Here is a 12,287-nt window from a genome sequence, read left to right on the forward strand (position 1 = left end):
AGACTGACGGGGGAGGAGGAGTGGTGTCATGCTCCCGCCTGCTTGGTTGTCTATTAACTCATTCAACCCCGACTATTTTGGCATGTTTATTATGGTCTCTCTCTGAGTTTGCACACTGCGGTGAGTGGACCCTTCCTTCTCTCTGTGATCGATTTGTGTGCGTGTGTGTGTGTGTGTGTGTGTGTGTGTGTGTGTGTGTGTGTGTGTGTGTGTGTGTGTGTGTGTGTGTGTGTGTGTGTGTGCGTGCGTGTGTGTGTGTCTGGAGCTAATCTCGCAAACTGCTGGACAAACAACTCTCAGTGAGCTTGTAGAACTTGTAGATTTATCCTTTCTTTCTTATATTTATCTTGTGTCCTACTTTCCCCTCCTTTCTTACTCAATTTCATGCTTCCTTCTCTGCTTCCTTCCTTTCCTCCCTTCCCTACTTCCTTTCTTCTTCCCTTCCTTGCATAGGGTGCATCCACACATGAGCTGCAAGTTGACGCTCGGAAGTCGGAAGTCCCATCCACTCCCATGTTATAGGAAAAAACGGAAAGGCCGTCCCGATGCGCGTCTGAAGCGCATATCCGGGTTCCACTTTTCATTGAGTAACGGCCAGAAATGGCCAGAACCGGAACAAGGGCTTGCGACCCTGGCGTCAACTTGCATCTCATGTGTGGATGCACCCTTACTTTCATTTCCTCTTTCATCCTTCCTTTATTCCTTTTCCTTCATTCCCACCTTTTTTCTTTTTTTCCACGTACCTAACTTTTTAACCGCTTGTCATACAGACTTGTGGATCAACTCATTGGACTCAGTTTAGGGCCCTTGTCCGTCATTGAATAGCTCTGCCCCCTGTTCTGATCGGTCAACATTTTATAGTTCCTATCTTTTAACTTTCAAGGGTCAAGGGTCAAGGGTCTTTCAGCGACTTAACTTATCCAAAAACAACTAGTAGGCCAGGCTAATTTGTGCATTTTGTAACAAGTAATGCTGCATTCACATGGGCACATACAAAGATACAAAGATACACAATCTGTGTTGCTCAACACGTTAACGTCATCAAGCGCTGCGTGCGTCATCGGAGCTCCAGTTGTAGTTTTGTATCTTAGTAGCAGCTACAAACATCGGACGTTGCTTTGTACCTTCATGTCGCTGGCTTCCATTGAAAATGAATGGTAGCATGTATCTTTGTATCTGCCCGTGTGAACGGAGCATTGCATCATTTTTCATATACATTGATATAGTCCCCATAATTAGTAGTTGGCAGTATTAAGCAGTGGATGTGGGGTTAGCGTACTTACATTTTCTAACCGCTGTACTGTAGCACACAGCTCCAAAATAAACTACTATCTCCAAACGCGTCATTATGTCACACAGCGCTGAAGCCTCATTTGTGTATCGTCCTCCGTGGAGCGTCAATATGTTGCCATAATTAATGCATATCGTTGCTGTCAGGCAGAAACCTCATATCTCCATATTCTAACTTGTTGTGTTTTTTTTTGTAAATTAATGCCGTACTTCATCATACTAGAGAGTCACACAAAAGTATCAAAAGTAGCAGATCCACAGGCTCGAGTTTGTAGATCTACTACTTTATTTGAATCCTGGAAAAGTAACAGTTTTGGACATATGAGGTTTCCACCCGACAGAGACGACATACAGCTTTAGCTGCAGACCAGCGGGTGAGTCAAGTACCGAGGCACGAGGCAGGCATGGGATGGGGGAGGGAAAAAAGCCTAGTTGATTGGCGCTGCCAGGGGTTCTGTACCTGGACCCCCCCGGAGGGCCATGCTTAATCCGGTCCCCCATCGCTGTGATTGGCTGAGACACACTCAGTCCCCTGTTTTACTAGGATTTACATAACAATAATTATGTTCACATTTAGATTGCTGAGTGTTGGAACCATTTTCCATGTTATATACATCATCTACTGTATCTCTGGTTGCATTGCATTTTTCAATGCTGTGGACGTGTTTAAATAATTAGATTGTGTATTGTGTGTGTGTGTGTGTGTGTGTGTGTGTGTGTGTGTGTGTGTGTGTGTGTGTGTGTGTGTGTGTGCGTGTGTGTGTGCGTGTGCGTGTGCGTGTGCGTGTGCGTGTGTGTGTGTGTGTCCTCTCCAGAGGGCATTCCAGAGGACATGGAGGGGCAGAGTTTAGTTTACATATCGTTGCTGTCGAGAAGAAACCTCTTATCTCCATATTCTAACTTTTTGTGTTCTTTCGTAAATGAATGCCGTACTTCATCATCATACTAGAGAGTCACACAAAAGTATCAAAAGTAGCAGATCCGCAAGCTCGAAACGCTGCGTGAAGCGACACGTTTTGAGCTCATAGATCTGCTACTTTTGCTATTTTTGAATTTGAATCCTAAAAAGTAACTGGCCTAAGGTTTGGACATATGAGGTTTCCACCCGACAGAGACGATATGGACTTTGTGTATGGACGGTAATCAGCTGTGATTTCAGTGCATGTCACTAAATAGTGAAAATGAATGAACATAACTGTGAGAGTCGCAGAGGTGCCGACTGCCAACTTGCAATTTGACCCTCTGCTGTGGCTGTCACAAATCCTATGTTTTAGATTTCCTCCCAAATTACAAGATAGGGCTTAAATGAGCATTGATCTATTAAAACAAGTTTTATTTAAATCACATTGCATCTTCAGTGCTTCCGTTGCACAGAATGTATGGCTGAAGCATTAGAGAATTGTGTGAGCCAAGAGACAAGGGCAATGAGCAAACAGCTCAGGTAGGAATAATGTAAATGTTTCACTGTAAAGTTGTCAAAACAATCTGACTCATCTGAAGCTGATAGCAGATCAGCTGGTGGGTGAGTCTGTCGTTGATTGAATCAGTAGCAGAATTGTAAAGTAATAAAGTTAGCAAGAATTCCCTTTCTTGTAGAGATATAATTGGAGAAAGCGAGGGAGAGAGAGAGAGAGAGAGAGAGAGAGAAAGAGAGAGAGAGAGAGTGTGTGTGTGTGTGTGTGTGTGTGTGTGTGTGTGTGTGTGTGTGTGTGTGTGTGTGTGTGTGTGTGTGTGTGTGTGTGTGTGTGTGTGTGTGTGTGTGTGTGTGTGTGTGTGTGTGTGCGTGCGTGCGTGCGTGCGTGCGTGCGTGCGTGCGTGCGTGCGTGCGTGCGTGCGTGCGTGCGTGCGTGCGTGCGTGCGTGCGTGCGTGCGTGCGTGCATATGTGTTTGTATTTTAGCTAAAAGCCCATGAAATTGGTTCCTGTGTATCCTGTGTGAAACAGAACACAGACTCAGCAATTCTTTTCATATTATTGTTAATTGCTGCGTTTCCTCCACTGAGTTCAAAAGATTTTCCCATGACAAGAACTGGTGTGTGGTCAAAATAGGTTAGTGTTTTCTTTTCCTTTATTGTTTTGCTGTTGTTTTACCTTCATGCGCCTTCAAGGCATTTAATCTCATAATCTAATCTAACATACAATTGTTATAAAGTTTTATCCCTTATATCTTCTACAAATTGTACATTTAAGTGCATTTATTTCCTGGTTTTGTGGTTGCACCTCGCTCTTGAATATTGTCCCCGTCAATCAGAAATGAATAAATCAAACCCTGCTACAGGTGATGGATGGTGAGCTGCTCCTTGTGTGATATTATGAACAAATAAGTCTCTCTCCTCACACCCTCAACTCTATCTGTATGAATGCAACACAATTATCAGTGCTTGTATTGGCGCTCTGGGAGTGAAATGCTTTTATGAGCCCTTTTAGTCTTATCAGAGTCCTGTTAATTTTCTGGACTCAGGCTGTGTAGGCAGTCAGGTTATACAGCATGTTTCTGACACGTTAACACACAAAACCTCTCTCTCTTTCCCTGATGTCAGATATAACATCGGCATCTTAATGGGGAAGGATGATCAAATAATGAGTGTTAATGGCAGGACAATAAATGTTATAATATAATAATACATTTTAAATTGTATTGTCACCATGACAATAATACAATAATTGTGTCCCCTTCTCGTTTGAAGGGGTATTTGCTAAATACATTTGCATATATATGAAATTCTTCATCTGCATTTATCCATCCAAACTATTAGGAGCAGTGGATGTAGACCATGCAGAATTTCTGAACATGTGCTTAGGCTATGTAAAGTGCTGAAGGCCAGTGGTGTTCATTTGTGGCTTATATTGGGTTTTAAGGGTATTGATGCCATATTCTAACCTGACAAATGGAAGAAGCTTGCGACACACATTTTGTTTCACAGCCTACTTGAAATCAAATGCAAATGAGATTTCCGGAGGGAGGGGGGATTACCAGGCTAGCCATATTCTGGTTTGAAATCAAATGTGAAGAAACTGCTTGAAAGCAGTCAAATCAAGTCAGTCAAATGTTCGACTTCCGCGATGAATCATTCGTCAGTCAATTAAGATCCAGAAGCAGGTTGATCCTAGATGTACAATATCTTTACTTTGTTTTTAAACATATATTTGCATAGAGCAGAATTGAGTTCAGTGCCCCTGCTACAAACTTGTATATGCCATCAATCAACACAATTTGCCTTCGGAGTCGAGATAGGGAATGGATTGGATTATTTTATTTATTTTTCTTTTTTCTCAGTAGTTCATTATAGTGCAATCACAGTTGGCAGCAGAAAAGGTCTAGGCTGACAGTGCAAATGAATGACATCTGTAAGGGAAAGGGTGACGCTGCGATATAATCTGCCAGCCTCCATCCAACCAGGCAGTGACTATCATCATAGATATCATATAGCTACTGTGCATGGGATAAGCATCTGTGTCATTGTGGGCCAAACACGTTCAGATGAGAATGAATACGCAAATGTTTGTTTAAAGACACAGTAAGCTGAGTGGCTCTCAGCTAATAGTTTATTGTCAAAACTCCTCAAGGTATTATTGATAGTTTGATTGCACCTGTTTGACATTGGTGAAAACAGTAGAAAAACTCGGTGTTAAGTGCATGGTGTGTAATGGGTCTCTATCAGTAACTGACCAGATTAGAGTATCTCCAGCTATTCTATGTGTTTAATGCCCAGCCCACACAGTAGCTACTGTGGATTTCAATGTATATTTGTGGGGTGGCTTGTAAGAGACCTCCCCTTCACTGGAGCTCTGGGACTCGGTTGATTGATTGATTGATTGATTGATTGATTGATTGATTGATTGATTGATTGATTGAATATACTTTATTAACAGTTTACAAAAGGTACACAAAAAGGATAACACAAAAAGCCCTGAGGGCTTGTTTCCATTGTGGTCCTGTGTATTCAATTCATCAAGTCACATTTTAAATATGGGTTTTGACAGCCAAACCCAACTACTCAACCCAAGTTAAGTTGTTTCATTGTGGAAAATCATTTGACCACCTCGTCTTCACTATACAGTAACTATCTTTAGGAACTTTGGGTCAAAAAATAGGCTGTTTAGCCGGGCCCCCAATTCTGATGGGGTGGTATGGTATGACTGTTTAACATGGTTTAATACCACTCATGAGTGGTATTAAACCATGTTAAACAGTCATACCATACTATAGTATGTTGTTAAACAATGTAAAAAGGTCATACTATAGTATGATGTTAAACCATGTAAAAAAGGTCATACTATAGTATAGTATGATGTTAAACCATGTAAAAAGGTCATAATAGTATAGTATGATGTTAAACCTAAAAATGTCATAATAATATGATGTTAAACCATGTAAAATACTATAGTCTGATATTATTATGTGACGAGTACCAGAGCTACAGCGAAGGGGGCAACGCATGATTTTATTTCATAATCAATAAAGACATCAATCATTCTCACTACCAACTCATCAAATACGACCGCTTTGTCACAGCCAAACACTAGCCTTGATACGTCTTGATCCAAGGCTAAGCCAAACACATCCCCAGGCATCCCTCTCTGATGGTGCCGATGCCCTCTAGCATCTCTATTTCGACACCAGCGATACCCCAATCCACTTCTATGAATATCCCACAACATCATATAGGCTCATTTAGATTTTAGACGCTTGCGGTAATAGGAATACCTGCAGCCATATTTGATTGAAGTGAAGGTGGTAGGTCACGGATAGGGCTGTAAGGTTTCCCTGATGCATTTGTCCAAGACAGATTGAAAATACTCGAATCTAATTAATCTAATTTACGATTGATTATTACTGGACCTATGCTTGTCAACAGCATTCAACATTCACTGGACCTTAACAACTCCCTCTCACACACACACACACACACACACACACACACACACACACACACACACACACACACACACACACACACACACACACACACACACATAAACACACACACATGCGCGTACAACACACACACGCTCGCAGCCTCGCACATACGCACACACACACATGCACACACACACACGCACGCACGCACGCACGCACGCACGCACGCACGCACGCACGCACGCACACACACACACACACACACACACACACACACACACACACACACACACACACACACACACACACACACACACACACACACACACACACACACACACACACACACACACACACACACACACACACACACACACACACACACACACACACACACATGCAATGCAGGTTTGTGTAGAACCTCATTACTGAATGATAATTATAGACAGTGAGATAGAGAGCCATTAGTTGTGAGGACAGGAGTGAAGGACTGGCCATTAATCAACTGGACTCAGATGAGAACCTGCCGTCCGCTTTGTCATTAATACACATCAGGGTCAGACTGCAAACTCAGCAACGCACAACTTGGCTACTCATATCTTAGTTGTACTGTTGCCAGCTCTGCTGAAACTGCAGGGCGTAGAACAAACAAGCTGAGTTGTACAGATTAATACTAAATGCATTGCAATTATCACTGCATACATGCATGGGAAGTAAAGAGGATGTTCTATTATGTAACGTGTGCAACATGGGCATACATAGTAGGCAGTTAGTTGTATCCTGTAGAACCGTAACATGTCCAATGGGGGGAGACATTGTGTAGTTGTTTCTTTTTGACACGGGCCCTCAGGTTGGCGAGTTTGGCCCAGAAACGCTGGAAAACACATGGCATAATGATGTGGTCGTTTGAAATACACAAACTGCAGCTTGGAAAAACAAACAAGCAACAAGTGAAGTACAACATAAAAACGAAGGGTCACGAATGATCAATCTTCACGCTGACCTTAGGGTGAGTAAAGATAATATTGCATCTACAACAGACCACACTATACCAAAATAATACAAAACAAGCGAGCAACTTTGTTATGAAACATTACACACGTATTTTATGCAAGGAAAGCATTTCCCAGACCTGTAATCAAATATGTAACTTTAATCAGAACCAGTTGGTAGCAACAGGGAGTGACTCCAGGCCGCCTGCTGGTTTCAATAAACATAGTGAATCACAAGGGGAATCGTGGTGCAGATACTCACCCTTATGTGACACATTATCTATCTATCTATCTATCTATCTATCTGTCTGTCTGTCTGTCTGTCTGTCTGTCTGTCTGTCTGTCTGTCTGTCTGTCTGTCTGTCTGTGTGCCACATGGAGCACTGTGTGTGTGGTGTAACACTGCTCTCTGCTGTGAGTGGTTGTATAAGCCCCTATGGTTGTCTAGACTGGTCCAGGCAGGAGGGGATCAATGAGGAGATCGATGGGGTCTCTGGGAGTCTTAATAGGGCTGTTACTGCTCCCTGACTCCTTGCCTGGCGGGCTGATATAGCAGCACGGAAGTGGAGAGCAAGGTGTGTGTGTGTGCGTGCATGCGTGTGTGTGTCATCCTTAACCTCCGCTGTGACTCTCAACCTCCCCACCCCTGCTCTGTGACTTTATTCACACTTAGGCCATGACACGTACTGTATACAACAGATTAAGTAATCATGGCCACAATAGGGGTACAGCTGTATACTGTCAGTACTAAATGACCTCACTGTTTATTACAGTTATTAGACCACACTAATCGTTCAAGGCAGTACACTGTATTTGGTCATGGTAAAGTACAACAGGTTCTGTAATCATGCCCCCTAATGGGCGCTGTCTGTACTGCCATGCCAAAACATCTGTAATGGAGGTGTGTGTGTGCATGGATGTGAGAGGAGTCACAACAAAGGGAGTGATGTGGAGTGATGCGAGGTAGAACACTCACCAGTGAGCTCAATGAGCCGGAGCAATGAAGGAAAGTCCTCATTAACCAGGTGTGTTACACAGTAGGCCGCCATATCCTCAATTGTGCTGTGCGAGATGGCTTTCACACACACATCAATACACATGAGAAGAGGGCGGGCGGGTGGCCATTAGAATCAATAATTATTTGTAGGAATGCACCGATATGCAAATTCTTGGCCGATACCGATATTTGTTTATTTAGTTTTTGGTGTTATTATTTCCCCCTTTTGTGCAAGGGAAACTAATCAATCTTCATTACAAGAAATAGCTGTTCAGAATCTGCAGAAACGCAACGTAATTGCCTCCTAACTACTGTAACTTTAACCAAAAAGTATTGCCGATACTGACGTTGACCGATAGTGGCAAATATCGTCCGATACTGATATGCGTCCGATATATCGGTGCATCCCTAATTATTTGACTTACTGGCACAAGCAAGCAGCAGGCCAGCCGAAAGGAATTATGGGTGGGGGGAACAACATTTTTGAAAATTGCGTCCTGGTATCCTTCATCAATTAAACCGGGGTTTTTGCCAGCCTGCGGCGAATTTACATGCATGGGCATTCATGACCGGGAATGCGCCTCCATGTTGAACGTGCATGCATTTCCCTGATGAGGAACATGCAGGCTCCATCTTAACGACACGGGACCGAGACCCAGAGCTGCAGCGGAGGGGGAAGTCACAGACAGGGCTACAGGGATGCGTTCTGCAGAGACTGTAATAAGAGAAAGTAATAATACTGTATGATTTAGAAATAAAGTCAAAGTACAGGTTTGTGACATTGGCGCACAAAGGGTTTTCACAGGACAAGCTATTCATTTGCAATGAGAGGTGAGTGCTCAGGATGGAAGGGGACGTGGGCAATCTGACAGGCTCAGTGACAAGCAGGCACTATCCTATGAAACTGTCACGTTCTTGTTGGTCTCACACACACACACACCCGCCCACCCAAGAGTTTAAATGTGTCGGAAGTTTTTTCTATGAAACACATTGACATGTGTCTATTCACACGAGGAGCGCAGTGTGACCCCGCGCGGTTCCAAGCGAGAACACAGGCGTTGTGCAGCGGAATAAATGTAACTGTTATTGTTATTGTTATTGTATGTACCAATGTTGCATGTTCTTCTTCACAACATGATCATGTATCACGTATAATGGGGTCGGCAACCTTTTTGAAATGAAGTGCCATGTTTTTATTTTCTTGATAGTCAGTGTGCCATATCAACATCATATTAACAGATTTTGATTATTTTCTCCTTCTTTTGAAATATTTTCTTTCACATCAGCACATTGTATAGTGATCATTAGACTCAGAGCAATAACCCACCCATTTCCCAGACTACCTCCCCAGTCCGAGTTCAGAGTTTGAATAAATGTGCAAAAAAATGTGCAGTATGTAATTTGAACACAGATTTGAGGGGATTTAACTTTTTTTTAAATATTTTATTTTAAATTACATACAAAGATACAAAAGTACACAGCATATTTGTCGCTCTGTCGCTTTGTATCTGTGTTGTTCAACACGGTTGTTGACGTCATCAAGCGTTGCGTCATCGGAGCTCCAGTTGTAGCTTTGTATCTTTGTACCTGGAAGTTGAACCAAGCTCGACCTGAATTTGTAGTTTTGTATCTTTGTATCTTTTATAACAGCTACAAACGTCGGATGTTGCTTCGCTGGCTTCCATTAAAAATGAATGGTAGACTGTATCTTTGTATCTGCCCGTGCGAACGCAGCATTATTCCCCTGTGCCAGGGCCTCAGGTTGCCTAACCCTATACTAGATAAATACTGCACCGACACACATGGTTAAAAACATCATCTCAGACACCAGTCATCGGCCTGGTGAAGATTTAAAACACAAATTAATGCAGGACATGGCCTCTACTTTACATTTTAGAATAACACATCAACCTTAGATAATATGGGCTTAATGGTTAAGAAGCCGTATTCTCAGAGACACTCCAATAGGTCAGCTACAGTTCAGAGCCTCATTGAGTCTTGGAGTGTCTGTGATTTTCAGGGTCTGGTGGATCCACTGGGAAGCAGAAAGTACAAAGTTAAAGGGCATTACGAGGCAGAGAGAAAACATTTCTTTGTCACCCAGAGGGAAGAACTTATCCTTCATGAAGATGATGAACCAATAATTGGTCCCCCATTTCGGTCTGATTCAATAAGATTCACAACGTCTGCATAGCGCCTGTACCACATGAGACAATACCTGGTCTGCACCCGGTTACAGTTCTCGAAAAACAAACACGTGAACTCCTCAGTCAAACTGCATGCACGTCGCATACATCACGTGCCGCAGACGTGAAGATGGGGAAGTTCAAAGACGTGCATGTCGGGCCATGTTGGAGGCAGATGTTGTTCTATACGTTGCGAGTCGGCTGGAGTTCCAGCATTATGTTCCTCTGGGGTAAGATGATAAGATGATGGGGCCAGAGCCGGCTCTGCATGGGCCAGGGGGAGAGGTAATAATCGTTGAGTATAACTCAGGGTAATGAAGGCTTCACCACTAGATCAGCCATAAAGAATGATAGGGAGGCGGGGTGGTGCTGGGGTTGGGGGGGGGGGGGGGAGGAGGGGGGGGTCCGCTCACGCGTTTGACCTCCACTGGCAGTCTTCCACTTCCTATAAATCTGATCTGTGGTCTGTCTGACTGCAGGCAAACGAAGGAGAGAGGCAGAGCAAGGAAAGGAGGGTGTGTTGGGGCATGAGATGGATAGGTGAAGTGTAAAGAGAGAGAGAGAGAGAGAGAGAGAGAGAGAGAGATATGGGGGATTTACCTCAGCCCCCATGCAGTCCAGACACAAGCAGGTCAAAATCTTTCCTCTGATCTTTGGAGAAATATGCAACTTGCCTCCATCGGGGGCGCTGAAGCCAAAATAGCATACTATATAATCCACGGTGCTGTAGTGGCGGTTCTGTGAATTGGGGTGGGAGGGTAGGGGGTATACACAGCGATAGGGGAAAGTCTCGGACTTTGTTCAATTTCATTTCATAAGAGCCGCGGAGGAACCTGCTGTCAGCCCGTAGTTTGCTATTAGCCATGAATGACGTGTGGCAAACATCCTGTGAATAAAATACTGTATCTATTACCATCAAATCTGAAAACATTGAGCCTTCTCATGCATGACTATCCCTCTCTGTCTCTCTGTCTCTTTCTCCATCCCTTCCCCTGTCTTTCCCTCTGGTTCATCGGTATGCAGGCAGTGTGACAGTAAACCGTGGGCAGACTAGGCCGTGCTGCTCCCCTCTAACATGTCTGCTAAATGACAGTAATTATTTTCCTGGGCTGCAGGCGACTCATGCATGTTTTATTTCCACCTCCACCTCCCCCCATCTGCCTGCCTGCATGGCCATGCATGGCACACCGAGGCGGAATGAAAGAAAGATATAGCATTTTATTTCTCTCCATACCTTTGCTATGGGTCCCTACTGTGCTCCTCCACCCCCAGCTCCAGAGAGGGGAACTGGTCTTTTTTTTTTACCCCTATAGCACCAGGGGGATGGTTACAGAAGCTGACAGATGCTGCTCGGGCTGCTCTCGTGACGGTCTAGACGGAGATAAAGACACCTAATGGAGGTTTACGTGCGCTGGCTGCTGGTCGAAGCATTCTGACACAAAATGGCTGCTGCGTTTCATTCAGGTGCAGGTGACAGGTTGCGTATAGGCGTGGTATCGTATCAGTGTCTCTTCGTCTCAGCCAGTGCACTGGATAAGGGTGTCTGTTTTGGTACAGAAATGCCTTACCAAGGTGCATCACCGCCACTGCTGGCACTGGCACATGACGTGACGGATCCACACCACTTAATTGCGGCTGAAACAATGGAGAACCAGTCCTGTCAGTTCTCGGTGAAGCTTTCCTGATAAATGCGTCCCATTAAAATTGGAGAAGGTTGCATCCTCTCTCTCTCTTTTTTTTTTTTATTCATTGCATCGTGTTGTGTGTCACGCCTTCCTGTGACACGCGGCTCGTTTGGTGCGACTCAGGGGATCTCTAATACCCCTGCAGCTTTCATAATGAACATGTGGCTTCTCTCTCCTGGGCACAATTTAGTGTAATTCATAAGCAGAGGACGAGGCATTAGCCAGATGGTGCTGTGGGTGGCATCCTTTCTCTGGCCATCCATTAGAACTGTGCTGG

The sequence above is a fragment of the Gymnoscopelus braueri genome, assembly GCF_963280865.1.
Source record: "Gymnoscopelus braueri genome assembly, chromosome: 7".
In the NCBI taxonomy this organism is placed as follows: domain Eukaryota; kingdom Metazoa; phylum Chordata; class Actinopteri; order Myctophiformes; family Myctophidae; genus Gymnoscopelus; species Gymnoscopelus braueri.